We start from the raw sequence: 14,219 nt of genomic DNA, 5'->3' as shown, positions 1-14,219 counted from the left end.
ATCTGAACTAATTCATATTATGGTTTGTGTGTGCTTATTTTGCATCAATGTTTTACATCACATTCTATGATCCATCAGCTATACTTCTTTATGTCTATTCTTTGAGGTATTTATAAAGGGAATTTGTTGGTGATCTAGTTTTCTGATTTACCTCACCTAGCAATAAACTTGAAAAAACTGTTATGTTCAAAACTTTCTATGTGTTCTCTCCAAGCTCAAGTTCTATAAATTTTTGCTTTAGAACTCAAAGCCTACATTACTTGGAAGTCTAGTTTATAGGTTCATCCCTTAATAATTATTTTATCGATTCACTATCCTAGACTTATAGGATTGGATCCAATCCATCCTAGATATGTGTAATGTCCCTTTCTTTGGGGACATTAGAATTATTAAGAAGAATTGACTTTGCAATATTAAATATGTTGGAGATTTATTATTAAAGGACAAATTAATATTCCATGTGGTCACATGAGGACAAGGAGGAATAAGACGATGGCTAGAGGGAAGTCGAAGGGTCTCAATTTTGTGTTAAAAAGGGGAAAGACTCATTGAGAAGTATGCTTGATTTACTATTTAGATTTTCTAGTTCTCTCTTGTGAGAGTTTTCAGAAGCTTCAGCTTTCAGCCAGTGTGAGGACGTAGCCCCTCGTGTAGGCAAGTAGTGGACAAAAACCCATTGCCAATGGAGATATCAATTCAAGTGTCTCAGTTGTGCTTACATGTTCTTCTCTTAAGTTTCCAATCCGACTGTAGAACTGTGTTTAAGATTGGATTTATAGTTTGTTGTTTATTGTATTGCTGTTGTATAATACAATAACGTTTATGAATTATCTATAAGTTGCTGGATATTGTATTGCTGATGTATAATACAATATCGTTTAGTTGCTGGTTATAAGGCAATAACATGGTTTAAGGAATTATAAGAGTCTGCTGATTTCATCTCTTTAGTTTGTAATTCATGGTTTTATGTTCAACCTCTTGGGTGTTATGGTAAAATAACGGGTTATATTTATCTGAAGAATCTTCTAGTCTTATTAGCACTGTGTCTCATTTTTGTGTACACCCGAGTCTGAATGTTGTAACCGAGGAAAGTGATTTAATTGGAGATTCTACTGGTTTCTTGAATGTGCTGTAAATTATCTATAAGGTTTTATTTTTAAGTGTTGTTAAGTGAAAACCAACAAATATCCTATTCGGGATATTACAATATGTATTGACGTTTGTAGGGGGTTTATTCAGGCTTATGAAGAAGTACTATGGGTTCATCCTCGATGAATCAAATTGATCTATCATGAATGTTATGATATTTTTCAATGATTCAACCATTTTCCCTCTGTGAAATTAGATTAAAGTTTTTGTAAATCTCCATTTCTCATTTCCATTTGTTTGACCCTAATTTTTTCTAGCCTTTCTAGTTATGTGGCTTTAGAAATATTGCAATACTTGATAAAAAAAGGGACTAACAAAAAAAATTTGGATTCCTTCGCCAATTATAATAGTCGCAAACACATGAATGATTTAATATATATCTCATCATGCCATATTTATATATATAGTTATAATTTACCTAAAATGAACCTAACTCCAATTTTCATTTTCCAAATCCGCAAACCTAAATAGGTAATCCATACCAAAACTAACAACTTAGCTTAATAGAAATCTTGTCTCTCAATCACCAGTGTTGTAAGGCTTATTTATCAATTTTTGTTTTAGACAATCAATGTTTCTAGATGGATTTAGTTGATATAGGTCTAGGACTATGTTAATCCATGACCTTATAATTTAGAATAATATATTGATGCACCATAAGATTTGAGTTAAGGTCCCATATGTCAGGTCAATATTGAGAGGGGTTGAAATTGTTCTTGCTCCAACCTATGATTCGTTGTAACCATAGGTATCTCAATGCATTGTCCAACTTCAGTTTTTTCACTTATTCTTCATGTCTATTGAATAAACTCATACATTTTTTTGTTGGGTTGGAAAAGATGTTAAGTATATAGCATCAGGAGAAGTGTTTTATATTATATGACTCTCTCTCTTATATATATATATATATATATATATATATATATATATATATGTATATATATATTTATATGTATATATATATGTATGTATATATGTATGTATGTATGATTAAGGCTATATTAGAGAAGTCATTTATGTTTGTTTGTACACTAATATATATATATATATATATATATATATATATATATATATATATATATATATAAAGTGTGTATATATATATATATATAAATAAAATGTTTTGTCATAAACAATAGATAATCAATTTATGAATTAGTAAGATTATATTATTGTTATGACTTGTTACATACCCACGTAGGGTCATGACCCTACCTGGCCATTGGCCACATAGAGTCATGCCCCTATGGGGGCATGTATAAATCTCCCTATTTATGCCAAGATGCTGATGAGCAAAGACACCAATAAATGTGATAGTGATCAGAGCAATCATCGGCAGTTACCTAGGTCTTCATTGATGATCAAGAATAACTTGAGATATTGTATTGATCCATTACTACAGCATACATTAACTTGGTTTGATAACTATATCAGTCATTAAAGGTACGATATTCAGTTTGTTATTATATTGACCACTATATCAGACTTGCAGTCTATAATTTAATATAATAGATATTCTAATATTATATATCAGATTGAAATAGCAACAGTAAGTAGAATTTCTATCAGAGATCCTAGATATTTAAATGGTAGCAGAGCCATCCTGATAGAGAAAACTCGATCTCAGAAGTATTAATCGCAGAATCATTTAAATTAGGTTTTAAATATCTTAAATTCAAAATGGTGAATCACGTAAGGTTAGAGGATGGACTTGAAGGAGCATCAAATTTTTTATCGTGCAAAATTTGAGATATGATTGTACTACAAGAGATGGAATTAGAAGAATATATAGTCAAATAAACTATTACCAGAAAATGATCCAAATAAAACAACTTGGAAGAGGCACAACATTATTATAGATTTCATGAAGGATCACATTCTCCCCTCTATATCTAGTCTTAAAACAACCTTTGAGATGTTTTCTACAACTAAGAATATGTTTGAAATCAATAACACTAGCAGATTGCTAACATTGAAGCAAGATCTTCTATATATCAAAATGAACAGCAGAGAATCAATTACGTCTTATTTTTTAAGAATTTCTGAATTGAAAGATCAACTTGCGACTATTGGAAGTCAAGTAGATGAGAAAGAACTTAGCATTATATATAGCCTTGAAAGGAGTACCACTATCTTGGGAAACTTTTATTTGTGGTCTAAGCTTTCGACCTGATCTTTCTAAATTTGAACTACTAAAAAATGAATGCACTCAAGAAGAGTCAAGATTAGTTTCCAGAGGAATCAACTTAAATCAAGAAGGAGACATTCAAGCTCTTCAAGCTAACACCAACAATAAAGAAAAGAAAGGTAAATTCAAATGAAATAGGAAGGAATTCAACAAATCATACAAGAAACAAGATTGGTCAAAAGTACAATGTTTTAAATGTGACAAAATTTGGTCACACTCATATCTTCTGTCTAGGACAAAAGAAAAATCAAACAGCTCTAGCAAAAGTCAAAGAGGAAAAAGACGAAAAAGAAGAAAACTACACATTTTATCTAGCACTCTCAAGTGAATTAAACTCCAACAAAAGTACTTGCACAATACACAGTGGTGTGTCACGTCATATCACTGGCTTTAGAGATAAATTTGAAAACTTCGAAGGATACTCCTCTAAAGAAGTAAGCATTGGAGACAACTCCACACACCTGGTTAAAGTATTGGATCATGTTCAATTCAACTAAATTTAGATATTACTGTCCAACTTAAGAATGTTTTATTTTTACTTGGCATAAAAAGAAATTTGGTCTCTATCTCTGCTCTTGCTGATCAAGGGTATTATATCACCTTCCAAGAAGATAAAGTTCTATCTTGGCAAAAGAATTCAAACATCAAGAAAGCTATATCCATTGGATTTAGAGATCTAAGTTTATATAAACTCTGCAACCAACAAAATTTAGCTCTAAATCATGAAACACCAAATACAAATGAAATATGGCATAGAAGACTGGGTCACCTTCATTTCTATACTTTATCATCGATAGGAAAAATTGTAACATGGTTACCTAGCCTCAAACTTGATCATTATGCATTTGCAAAGGATGTGCCCTAGGTAAAAACACAAAAAAATCCTTTCCCAAAAGGGTACACAAATCAAATTCTGTACTTGAACTTATTCATAGTGATCTATGTGGTTCTACGTCTATACCTTCCTAAATGGATGTCCCTATTATGTGATCTTTATAAATGACTATTTTAGAAGAACCTAGATTTACTTCCTTAAAATAATGGAATCAGCTGAAGTGTTATTTGAATTGAAAGAATTCAAAGCCCTAGTTGAAAATTATAACATTAAGTGTAATAACCCCAACTGGTTATAACTTCAACAACCACAAATTCTTCTCTAATTCACTTGTTTGACATTTTGTCAAACACTTTGCAAGCAAGCTCTGATACCACTGTAATAACCCCAACCGGTTATAACTTCAACAAATACCAATTTCTTTACTAATTCAATTGTTTGATATTTTGTCAAACACTTTGCAAGAAAGCTCTGATACCACTATAATAACCCTTGTCAATTCGAACCTCAACTTGTTGATTTGTAGTTCAAAGAAAATTGTCAAGCACTTCCAATACGATCTCTATGCTTGTTGTTTTTGAGTTTCAAACTGATTATGCGTGCCTGAAATGATATCAAAGGTAATCTAAAAGCTTGTAATTGATTACTACTATATCTAAGAAAAGAACTAAATGCATCTGCAATTCTCTTTTGGCTTTTCAAATGCATATAGATGAATTCTAAATGAAAAATGTGCACTTACAGCCAATTGGTATTTTGTCAAACACTTGGCATGCATACTATTATGCTGATCATATATGCTATTAGATAGACATTTTGTGAAACAAATGGTATGCAACATATATATCTTTTATTGAATTCATTCCCATGTACAATGTTGCTATGAATTTGCCAAGACAAATGGGCTTATTATAATGACTACAACAATGCCAAATCTGATTCTGAGTTATCACTTACAATAGCAAAATTATATGCCTACGATTACAATGCTAACTACTAGTAGTTGCAAGAGGAACCTAAAAATAGTGATGCCCAAGGACAGAGACGAAAGTTGCAATCAGAATCAAGCATAAATACTGTAGTGCGGGTACTGTAGCATGACACTATTCACGTGTACTGTAGCAGCAAGAAAAAAATGATTACTAATAGCTGCCAAAGATGAATCTTCAGGTTTACACTCAATAGTCCTTCAATATTCTTCAAACCCTTCGGTCATTCCTTAACTTTAAGCATAAATAAAACTCCAGAATGCCAAATTCAGTGGATATTTCACCACCTCAAATGGTTGCAACACTGAAGAATTGATGCTCTCCAATGGCTAACTAAAATTAGAAACCTTTAGTTTCTTCTCCCAAGTTTATATCAAATGCAATTGACATTAATTGGGTGCCTAACAATGAAGCTCTCGCCTCTATTTATTCTTTTCCTAAACCCTTCTAAAAGGAAATAAAATATTCTTTAATTGCACTCTCTAGAAGCTTCCCCCTTTCCAGTGCAATAATTAGTTGTACATCTAAAAAATGCACTCTCTAGAAGCTTCCCCCTTTCCAATACAATAATTAGTTGTGTTTCTAGAAAATTAAGTTAATTAGATATAAAGTCACCTTTAGATTTATTTATTTGTTGACTTTAATTTAGTTTATTTCTCCTTATTTCTCCACTTAGCCTTTAGAGAATGAAAAACTAAGAACTCTATTGAGGGCCCAAAAGATGGGGGACATTACATTAAGATCAGATAATGGAGGAGAATACATCTCAGTAATTTTCAAAGACTTTTGTATTATTGTTGGGATTAAGAGGGAGTTTTCTGTACCATATAATCCTCAACAGAATGGAGTCACTGAATGTAAAAACAGATCAATTATTGAATCGGCCAGCGCTATGATGCATGACTGAAATCTTCATAACTCTTTTTGGGCTGAAGCTTCTAATACTGCAGTTTATATTCAAAATAAATGTCCTCGATATTGGAAAATACAACTCTTGAAGAAGTATTTACAGGCATCAAACCAGACCTAAGTTACCTAAGAATATTTGGGTGCCTTGTTTATATAAATTTTCCTAAAGAAAAGAGAACAAAATTATAATCATCCGGAAAGAAGGGTATACTCATTGGATACAATGAAACAACCAAAGGTTACAAGATTTATGTCCCTGGTCAAAGGACCATTGAAGTCAGTAGAGATGTAAAATTTGAAAATGACATTGCTTTTAATCTTTCAAAGAGCATTGATGAATCATATGCCAAACCTATTACTGAACTAGATGAGGATCTTTCAGTAGAGAATGAGAGGGAGAATGACACTAAACATATTCCACCTATTATTCCAAATTTAGAGAATATTGAAATTTCTAACAATAAAAAGAGGCCACTTTGGGCTAGAAAAATGATAGAAGAAAATCATAAAAAACTTGAAGAAATAGTCAGAGAAAGTAGGAGAACAAGAAATCAATCATGCTATGTAGCACTACTCTCTGAACTCATCAAAACAGAACCTTAAAATGTCGAAGAAGCCTTATCAAGCAAATATTTGAAAGATGCAATGATTGAAGAATATCAATCAATATTAAAAAATGATGTTTGGGATGTTGTACCTAGATCGAAGAATAAATCAGTCGTCTCTTCTAAATGGCTATACAAATTCAAGCATGCACTTGATGGCAACATTGAAAAATACAAGGCCAGATTTGTAGCTCGCGGATTCTCGCAGAAGGAAGGAATTGATTCTGAAGAAACATTTTCTCTAGTCACCCGATACACTTTTTTTAGGACAGTCATAGCAATTGTAGCATCCAAAGGGTGGAAGATACATCAAATGGATGTCAAAACAACATTCCTAAATGGTGAAATTGAAGAAGTATATATTGAGCAACCTGAAAGATTCATCACTCATGACAATAACTCTCATGTGCGTAAATTAAAGAAAGTACTATATGGCCTTAAACAAGCATCCAGGGCATGGTATGAAAGAATAGATAGCTATCTCACAAAATCAGGGTATTCTAGGAATGAAGTTGATCCAAACATATACTTCAAAATAAATAGAGATGATATGATTATTCTTGTATTATATGTTGATAATTTGCTAATAACAAGTGAAGAACATCTTATAGCCAAATGCAAACAGTAACTAACAACAAAATTTGATATGAAAGACCTAGGACTTTTTCATTACTTTCTAGGTCTAGAAGTTTGGCAAAAGGAGAACTACATTTTCTTAAATCAAGGAAAATACACTGTTGATATTTTGACTAAGTTTGGAATGATGGATTGTAAACCAGTTACTACTCCTATGGAATCAAAATTACATAAATTGAAGAATGACGGGTTCGAATCTGAACCTACTAATCTTACTTACTATAGGCAAATCATCGTGTCACTAATGTACTTGGTGAACACACGTCTTGATATATGTTATGAAACTAATACATTAAGTCAATTCATGTGTGAATTGAAGAAGATACATTTAATGTAAGCTCAGCATATCTTACGATATCTAAGAGGTGCAGTTGGTATGAGACTCAAATATGATCAAGTTGAAATCAATCTTCATGGATATTTTGATTCTGATTGGGCAGGCAGCTTGACGGAATGTAAGAGTACTACAGGATGTAGTTTTAGTCTTGGATCTACTATGATTTCTTGGTTCAATAGAAAACAATCTTTAGTTGCATTAAGCTCCATTGAAGCAAAATATATAGCCTCCTCCATGGGACCTAGAGAAGCTGTATGGTTGTAGAAGTTGCTAGTTGGGTTGTTTGAGAAACCTTTGAAGCCCACTATCAATCACTGTGATTTCAAAGTTTTATCAAGCTTTTAGTAAATCCGGTGTTCCACAATTGATCTAAGCATATTGAGATCCCTTATCATTACATTAGGGATATGGTAGATCGAGATGTTATTAAACTAGAGTACATAAGTACTAACGAGCAAACAATAGATGTTCTTACCAAACCTCTTGCCAACGATAAATTGGAATATTTCAGAGGAAAACTTGGTATGGTCAAATTGTACATTTGGATATTGAATTTGAGTTTCAATTTTATGTGTTTATGCTTCTAATTGAATAATTGCATCAGATATGTAATGAAAGATGACGATCTTTCATAGACATATATTCAAAAGGTAATCTTTGTAAGGTGATGATCGTACAAACGATAGGCTTGTTATCATGACAATTATGTTTCAGATATACCGGAAGTCATTGATAACGAATGTATTATGATCATTCTAGTTGTTTCAGAATGCCAGAGATCATAATACATATTATGATAGTGTTAATAAAATTGTGGTTATAGTTATTTGAGAAGTCACTATTTCAGAGTGTTAAAGTCATAATCTTTTTGATAACTTGTTAAAAGTTCATGAGATCTGATTGAAATTTCACTTCTCCCTTGCTAAGAGGGAGTGTTAAGTATATAGCATTAGGAGAAGTGTTTTATATTATATGACTCTCTCTTATATATTCTCTCACACACACACATGCATATGATTAAGGCTATATTAGAGAAGTCATTTATGTTCGTTTGTACACACACACACACACACACACACACACACACACACACACACATATATATAAAGTGTTATGTCATAAACACACACACACACACACACACACACATATATATAAAGTGTTATGTCATAAACAATAAATAATCAAAGATGAATACGACTGGATGGGATGTGTGAAGAGGCACAGATCAAAGATGGATACGAATGGATCCTATTGCCAATCTAAAATGGATTCCCTTAGCTTGGTGTGTACATGTGTAAAAAAAGCATCACCATAGACATGCTTGCTTAGTGTTAGAAGAGTATGTGCATATATCATTATCATTATAGGAGGGGGAGGGGAGGTTTTTGGTTTTGTGGGGGGGGTTGGGTGGGGGCTATTGAAAACTCGTCCTATGATGTATCTCAAACACCTAGGAGAGAGAATGCATGCGTGCGTTAATATGTGTGTTGCAACTAATGGTAGAAACTAAGTGAATGCAAAAATTAGGTCATAGGGGAATAGAAAGGAGTTTGTGGGACTGTAGCTAAGATTGATAAAGGATTATTTGGATTACTTGCTTTATGTAAAGAGGAGAGAGTAAAGAGCCTGTGGTTAGAACACCACATTAAATCCGTGTACAACAAGGAACCGCATTGTTTAGTGCCTGGTCATTTATGACTGTTTATATTCTTACCCATCTTGGAAAAATCCCAGCTATTTCTAATCAAATCCCAGCTAGCTTTATAAATCGAAACCCCTCAAATTAGAATTAAAAAACTAAAATTAGGGTAAGTTTGCGGATATGCTAAATGAATACATGAATGCCATGGGAATGGGTGTGTTGTACAGTTGGGCGAGGGGGTTACGTTTGTGCCGCAACTTAATGATGAAGGAAGTCATCTCGAAAAGATTGGCGCCACAAATTGTGCTGCTCAAATGTGACAAGGGTTGTAGTGTTCTTAGGGCCTAATTGTTGTTGTTTTTGCACATTTTTTTGCCGTTCCAAGCAATTTCATTTTCAAATAAAATCAGGTTTCAAGCTAAGACATTTCATTTCAAAGCACATAAATCAGGTTTCGAAAAAATTCATTTTCAAATCACATAAAGCACGTTTCAAGCAATTTCATTTTCACATCACATAAACTTGAAGCAATAAACGTCCTTACCCAGATAGTGTCGCTGGTGGGTTTGCTGAAGCAACACACATCTTTACCCAAGTAGTGTCGCTGGTGGGTGTGTAGCTTTCAGTGGTACTCATATTTTGGGACTTGATCAAGAATCCTACCTTTTGCGTGCGGTCTCAGGTGAAAATGATTTGGTGTTTGTCTTTAAAAAAAAAATAATGATAGCCCATTATTCTCTGAATCCGCTAGTTCATGAAATAAGTCGTTGGGCATCCGACGATGTCGAGGGCAAATTCAAAAAAAAAAAAACACCAATTTCACAATCTGCCCCTCCATTGGAAATTAACATTGGAAATTAGGGCCAAATGTAGTAGTGATGTTTGAGTAGTGGGCTCATCTTGCACCTTTTTGTATTGTAATAACAACTACTAATAGGGTTGAGGCTTTTAACAAGGACATATACACCAGATGGATGTAATAGACTCCTAACGGGGTCAATATCTTCCACAAGATACTTTTGATTAGTGGATCATTTTGTGGATATTGTCCCCATTGGGGTTTTCTCTTGGCGATGATTTTCCTAGTTAGCAAACAATGATGTTATGAGTTTTGTTGTGTTATGCTTATGTTTACATTTCAGTTTGACCATATATGCAATTTTAAAGATTGTTAATAACATCTATAGTTGGGCAAAAGTTTGTAGAAGATTGATTCACACCTCCCTCTTAGTATTCCTTATTTCTAACAATTGGTATCAAAGAAGAGTTACTTAGGGAAGGCTTAGCAGCCTGACTAAGATCGCTATGGATTTGGAACAATAGCAAAAGAATCTTGAAGCTTTTGAGGCACTTGATATAGTCACAAGTGAAAGAAATAAACTGAAGATCTAGTGTAAAGGTACACAAGATTTCATATTGAAACTGAAAGAGCAGAGTGAAAGCACTAGAATGAAAAAGTAGTCACATCATTAGATCAAGGATTGTAAACCAGCTTCAAGGTTTAAGAAGGAAAATAAAATTTTGAAACATGAGCTTGGTATTACAAACTTGAAACTGAGTATGATGGAAGATGAGAAGAAATGTCAATCAGATTTGAGATCAAAATTCAGATTTGAAATCTCATCTTACTAAAGTAACATCTGAATTTGCAGAACTTGAGAAGTAAAACATTATTGTTGAAGGAGAACTTACACAAATTAAGCAACATCTTGAGAAGTTATATTCAAGCACTGAAAAGATTGATGAGTAGATTATGGCATAAAGACTTGTTGGAAACAAATTAGGGATTGGACATGTTGAAGGAGAATCGTTTAAAGGATCTGAAGTAACTAAGGAACAAGATCTTGTAAACCAACAAACTAATCATCAAGATCTAAGCAAAGTACCTGATCAAACTAAACAATCTAAAGATACAAAAGGACAATTCAATGGAAGATCTTTTGCATGTAATCAGCTTGGACACATGAAGGACTGCACAGGTAAGTATTCTAAACCCTTTTCTAGTTATTCTTATAATTGCTTTATTTCTGGTCATAGATCTATTGAATGTAGGAGACCTAGATTTGATAATTTGGTATGCATGAATAGACTATCCCTGCAACTAGTAAACCATTGGGAGAAACAAATATTATTAGAAATGACGTTATATGTTATAAGTGCAACAACTTTTGACATATAGCTAGAGATTGTAAATTACGGATAAACCAGTTTGGACCTAGATATGGAAACATAGTTATGGCATGTCAGATTTGCAACAATTCGGGACATTAGATTGAACAATTTCTAGAACATTAGAGCACCAAACATGAGATCATAGAATATGAGAACACCTAATCCTAGAAGAAATGTGAGCAACAATTTAAGAAGGAATGGAAGTGTGAAAGGAAAACAAGTAGAAGATAACATTTGTTAGAGAAGGAACACCTGCAAATACTAAGATATGGGTTGAAAAGGCGTGTTGGGTGGATATTTTGCAACCGACAGTTTTGGGTAAAAATCCAGTCACAAAATAGGATGACCAGCCACAGCGTGTGAGACAGAGTCTCTCCTACCTTAAAGGAAAGGCTCCCCCTTCTCACCATTTCTTGGATCAACTCAAGGTATGCAAGAAGTCGAGAGATTTTTATAAAATGGGTGTTACCAATATCCTTTCTTCTTAACTTTCAAGAAAGAATCCACTTACTCGTGGAGCGAGTAATGGGTGGGGTGAATCTCTAACTACACTTCTATCAAGAGCTGGAAACAATGATACCGATAAACCTTCACTAACTCAAAGGCTAGCTGAAAATCTACCGGTTTGGCTCTAAGTTCAATCCTACTTCTATATGAAAAGCTTTACAATTAGGGCACAAAGATTCTTAAAAGTAAGAATGCTTAACTATTTTGCGAATTAAGAAAGAAGTATAAGCTACAGACAAAGCTTCTAGCTATATATTTCCACAACCGCTCCCAATCAAAGCTTTGGCTCCGATTGCTTCTAAAATCATTATTTTTTTTATTGAACACACAATAATAACATGAATCAAGACAATAGGCACAAATGACAGTCAAAGCTTCTAATTTGCTCTATCACAATTGTTTCTAGTCAAAGCTTTGAATCCAATTACTTCTTTTATTCACTTTTCTCCCAAATTCGTACCACACAATCAAAGTTATGCTTGCACAAATGTGACAGAGTTTTTTTGCACACAACAAAAGATGATTTTTACAATGAGGGGGCACTCCTTTATATAGGCACAGGAGTTGAGAAAAAGATGGAGGAAAAAGTGGGAGCAACCCAACCAACTTTGACCTAGTCTAACTATAGGAGAAAATATAAGGTTACATGCAACTTGCATTACATCTTTTACATACACACGTAACTTGCATTACATGTAATTACACATTTTCATGTAATGCGTCCTCTCCAATTACAAACATGAAAGAAGAAGAAGAGGAAGAAAGACAGAAAATAATTGAAACAGTCCTAGGGATTGTTCTGAAAGGCCTTGTACTTGGCAATGCAATCCCGAATGATCACAGGATCGCAAGTTTCTGTACTTTGTACCGTTGCATTCACCTTGATAACCATGGTGTTGTGTCTTTTGATAACCTCTGACTTTGATGAATTGTTCGTTGTCATTTGAAAACTTGATGTAACGCAACTTTTCTCATTCAAGTTGTCGTGAACTCTCCTTTGTAGATTAGCACAAACTGAAGTCTTTGACACTTTGAAAACCTTCTTGATGATGTCTAGATGTAAATTCAGAACAACTTTCCGTTAGCACCTTTACCTCTTTTTTCTTTTTTTTGACATAATGTGCTTAGCGCATGGGAATGCTTGCAAATGGAGATTGCTGATTTCCAAAATGTGACTCGAGCTTTCAAGATGTTATTGCATGGAAAAATGATTACATGTAAGTGCAACATGTAACAAGGGATGGAAGAATGAGATGGAATGCAAAGGCGGATGGAAGATGCACTTTACATGAAAATGCAAATGGAGGATGAGGCGCAAAGTATGGAAAGATGTAGAAACATGTATTTACTGATGTAAGCTAAATGCATATGAAGAGATGGAAATGGAAAATTGAGGTGAGATAATGAATTTTATAGTCACTTTTGGTGAAAAGGAGAAGTCAAAGTACATAGGAAGTGAAAATGATATCTTTTTGACTTTTCAAAATGTGACTTTTAATCAAAATTGAACCTTTTGGATACAATTACACGTAAGACATTTCGTGTAATCGTGTCGTGCGAATGGAGGCAAAAAGTGAGATGGGAGAAAATGGAGATGGGAAATGGGATCACATGCATGTGCAGATGGCAAATGGAATGAAAAACTTGTAGTCACATTTCGTTGAGTGAGAGATGAAGTGTTGTGACATGAAATGGAATGTGGAATATGACGATGCTTTCGCATGTAATGAAGCAAAAACAAGTTCTTGGGAAAGAACTTGCAATTTCTCCAAGTGGAGAAAATTGGCAAGCAAACACAAAACACAAAACACAAAAGAAACAACGTACCTTCGAAAAATAACTCAACCATGCCAAGATGCAATGCACTTCAAAGATCAAATTCGAAATTGTAACTTGGGAAAGAACCAAAAACATGAAAATGAATACAAATTTCATATTTAAAGGAAAAATGCACTTTCTATGGCAAAAATTTTCACAAATGGCAATCATCAAGTAATTTCATGCATAAAATCAGCAAGATAAGCATGAATTAAATAGCAAGGAGGAAGAAGTCCACTTACATGAAGATTAATTGCCAAATATGAAGGAAAAAGATGCTCCAATGTTTGAAAAATTCATCAAAAATGGTAAGACCTTTTCCAACTTTGCAAATTTGAATGGGAGATGGCAGCAAACAAGGAGACATTGTTGGAAGATGCCAAAACGTGCCCTAAAAACTTTCCATATTCCAACGTTTTTGAAGATTTA

General features: G+C 33.6%; 1 protein-coding gene across 1 annotated transcript in view; it reads left to right on the top strand.

Annotated features, from left to right (window-relative positions):
• The window catches only part of LOC149529867 (uncharacterized), a 354,140-nt gene that overhangs the window by 181,024 nt on the left and 158,897 nt on the right, over nt 1-14,219 (top strand). The window lies entirely within an intron of this gene.

Source organism: Cupressus sempervirens, chromosome 11 (genome assembly GCF_028749045.1).
Source record: "Cupressus sempervirens isolate cs-2001-9-10 chromosome 11, ASM2874904v1, whole genome shotgun sequence".
NCBI classification, from domain to species: domain Eukaryota; kingdom Viridiplantae; phylum Streptophyta; class Pinopsida; order Cupressales; family Cupressaceae; genus Cupressus; species Cupressus sempervirens.
This window is presented reverse-complemented; position numbering and strand designations above follow the sequence as displayed.